This window comes from Bubalus kerabau, chromosome 2 (genome assembly GCF_029407905.1).
Source record: "Bubalus kerabau isolate K-KA32 ecotype Philippines breed swamp buffalo chromosome 2, PCC_UOA_SB_1v2, whole genome shotgun sequence".
Lineage (NCBI taxonomy): Eukaryota > Metazoa > Chordata > Mammalia > Artiodactyla > Bovidae > Bubalus > Bubalus kerabau.
This window is the reverse complement of record NC_073625.1, coordinates 80,659,088-80,662,949: the sequence shown is the minus strand read 5'-3', so window position 1 is coordinate 80,662,949 and position 3,862 is coordinate 80,659,088. Positions and strand designations below refer to the sequence as shown.

Below are 3,862 nucleotides of genomic sequence, written 5' to 3'. Positions count from 1 at the left end.
TTGATAATGTGCAGTTTAAATTTGTTTTAGTTTCTTTTCCTCTATATCTCTATACATAGGATTATCATTTAAATTAAATTACAGAGTACATATAGAGCATTTTGAATAATCATAGCAAGCATTCAATAAGCATTAGCCCTTATCACTATGCAGTTCCTAGTTAATACAAATTATAAAACTACTAATACATCCTCAAACATGGATGTGTACTGTGCTTAGTCACTCAATCATGTCCAACTCTTTACGACCCCATGGACTGTTGCCCACCAGGTTCCTCTGTCCATGGATTCTCTAGTCAAGAATATTGGAGTACATTGCCATGCCCTCCTTCAGGAGATCTTCCCAACCCAGGGATTGAACCCAGGTCTCCCGCACTGCAGGCAGATTCTTTATTGTCTGAGCCAATACAAATAGTCATATGATAAAACATGTTACAGTGATGGGCAGGCAGTGGGTCCGGGTCTGCAGGCTGGCCCTATGGGTGGTGGGCTATGGGTCGGGCCCTGTTCCTGGGTCTTGTGAGCTGGAGTTCCTGCTCTGCACAGCCATGCCCTCAAACCAGACTGAGCGCACCCTCTAGGCAGCCCTGAGGCATGGAGCTGGAAGGTCAGCCCAGCCAACTTGCCCATTTCACAGATTTGGAAATTCATCCCTAGGGATAGGATTTAACTTGTATCTCTAAGATACTTCAAGATAGAGACCGAATGGGACAGATGGACCAGCATTTCCACTTCATCCCTCCAGTTTGTTCATTCAACAAGTATTTATTAAGTACTTCCATGATTCAGGAAGCCTGGGTTCGATTCCTGGATTTTGGGAAGATTCCCTGGAGGAGAGCATGGTAACCCACTCCAGTATTCTTGACTGGAGAATCCCCATGGACAGAGGAGCTTGGCAGGTTACAGTCCTTGTGGTCACAAAAAGTCGGACATGACTGAGCAATTAAGCACAGCACAGGGCAGGCAGGAGACCCTGGACACCTCTGCTACAGTGGCCAGGCCCACAGGGCCATGTGGATAGTTTTGTGCACATTGGTTGGGCTCCATCCAGTGGTCTGTCCACACGGACAATTCTAGAGACCCTGCTTGAGCTTGGAGCTGCCTCCTTATTTCCCACAGCTGGTGACTGGCCCAGTAGGCCTCAGCCTTAGGTCTGTACCTCTAAGCTGCCCACTTGTGGGTCAGGGAGGGACAGGAACCAGGCTGGCCTCTCATGTTGCTGTGTTTTCCTAGGAGCCATGTGGGGCCAGAGGAGCCTGCGGCTGGGCCCTGCCTGCCTCTGCCTGCGCCTGCTTCTGCTCCTGGGTTACAGGTGCTACTGCCCACCTCTGCTCTGTGGCCTGATGCAGCGCCAGCGCTATGGCAAGGTCTGCCTGTGCTCCCTGCTCTACAACTCCTTCAGGGGCAGTGACACTGCCATGGACGCTGCCTTTGAGCCTATCTACTGGCTGGTGGACAACATGATCTGCTGGAACGGGGTGGTGTTCGTGGTGCTGGTGATTGTGCTGACCAGCTCCGTTGTGGCCATCGCCTACCTGTGTGTCCTGCCTCTCATCCTCCAAACCTACTCCGTGGCCTGGCTCTTCTGGCATTTCTTCTATAGTCACTGGAATCTGATTCTCATCTTCCATTCTAGTCTTCCATTACCACTAGGCTATCACCACCCGACCTGGATACCCACCCCAGGGAAGGAATGATAGGACAACAGTCTCTATCTTTAAGAAGTGCATTAACCCCATGCCAGCCCGAACACACCACTGCAGCATCTACAATAGCTATGGAAGCTGGGACCTTTTCCAGGAGGCTTATGCTGCCATCGAGACTTGCTACCAGACCCACCACCCATTTTCTCCTTTCAAGAAAGAGTGACTCACAAGAGTCTTGTCTACCTCTGGTTCCTGTGCAGTTCTGTGGCACTTGCCCTGGGTGCCCTAACTGTATGGCAGGCTGTGCTCATCAATCAAGGTGAGACTAACATCGAAAGGCACACCAACAAGAAGGAGCATCGGTGGCTGCAGGCCAAGAGCACAGTGTTTAGGAATCATTACAGCTATGGCTGCATGGACAACTGGAAGGTATTCCTGGGTGTGGACACAGGAAGGCACTGGCTTACTCGGGTGTTGTTACCTTCCAGTCACTTGTCCCACGGGAACAGAATGAGCTGGGATCCCCTGCCCTGGGTGACTGCTCACTCAGCCTCTGTGATGGCAGTGTGAGCATGTGAGCTGGAGTGTGTCAGCCACAACTTGAGTACCACCATGCTTCCTGTGTTGCCTCGAGGGCCTCCAAGGATAACTTCTTGGGATCCTTGAGCCAAAAGAGCCAGTGGGCCTGCCCCAGGGTACCATGCGGGGACAGCTTAAGGACCGGTCTCCTGGCCATTGCAGAAGCAAGGCACGATGTGGAGGAATCCTCCACATCGATGTCCCTTTACTCAGGGAAACGGAAGTTCCAGCCCCAGACTGGAGATCAGGCAGCTAGCAACCTTGCCAGGTTGACCCCGATCTCCTCCAGGTTACAGCACTGGGGTTGGCCACCACCTCTTCCACTTGCAGTCTGAGGAAACAGCTGAATGGTAGAGATGAGATTCTGGCTTCTCAACAGGGCAAAGATACCAGGCCTACTGCTGAGGTCACTGCCACTTCTTATGTGCTGCTGAAGGGAGCAAAAATAAAGGTATTTGATTTTATTAAAAAAAAAAAAATGTTACATAAGGAAGGATCATGCATAGTGTTGTGAATTTCATGCATAAAATATGTATATCTTGTATATTTCAATGAAACTCTTCTATTAGTAGTTTTCTTCTACAAAGAGTAAAAATTCTAGAAATAAAATGAATGAATCTAGTTTGGCTTTTAAAATATGTTCATAAAATATGAAGATAAAGTTTCAAGACCACTTCTATAAATAAATATGATCTATCCACATCTAATTAATATACATTAATAATTGCTGGCACCTCTTGTATTGCTTGCTTGGCATTTTGTAGATATTTTCTACTTTAATCTTCCTAATGACCTTGTGATTTAGGTTTTACTACTCTAATTTATCATATGAAGCAATTGAATCCACAGGTTCTAGTGGATCTGTTATTCCAAGTCAAGTGTTACTGCCTGAATGAAATGATAGACTTGAACGTCTAGAAATTCTCTCACTTGAATGCAAGCATTTGCTTGAAGACTTGATTTTTGGAAAGAAGACAGGAAAAGAAATTATAATAAAAAGTAATTATCCCCAATTTTCTCACCACATAGAAGCAAAGTAAAATTAGCCCGGGGTGACACTGATTCTGTATCACCTATTTTTAACTCACTACTCTGTTTCTCAGTCTCTAAATTATTCTTATCTCAAAGAACAATGTGTGTGGCAGGGGAGGTCAATGAAATCTTTGGAAGTAGCTGAGGTATGTGCCAGGGACTGTGCTAGGGATATCATAACCACATAACACAAGAAAACGTTGGGGGTAGTAGGAGGAGTTAGGGAGAAGAGAGGTGGGAACTTTAAAAGATGAGAAAATTGGCCTAAAGGCGTTTCAAGTTGAGTTGTCTTAACTCCAAAACGTATACTTGGAAATGAGAATTTGTTCCTTCCATTAAACTAAGTCAAGGAGTTTCTTTTCTATGAAATATCTTTGCCTAGTTCAAATTTGCTTAATTTAGTGTTAGTTACTTAGATGGTAAACTTCAAGAAAGCATAGGATTTTTTTTTTTTAATTAACTTTCTGGCCCTACAGACCCTTATTTTAAAACAAATAATGAACAAAACTAATTTTGATTATTATTTGTAATTTATAGCCACATCCCTTCATTAAACATTAGCAGAATAAATACATTAATTTCTGAGTTAAACTCTGGTGTCCTAAA

The 3,862-nt window shown here is 45.3% G+C and overlaps 1 pseudogene; it reads left to right on the top strand.

The window, feature by feature from the left end:
* Positions 1-1,237: 1,237 nt before the first annotated feature.
* On the top strand, positions 1,238-2,215 carry LOC129644774 (palmitoyltransferase ZDHHC16-like; annotated as a pseudogene).
* Positions 2,216-3,862: the final 1,647 nt, after the last annotated feature.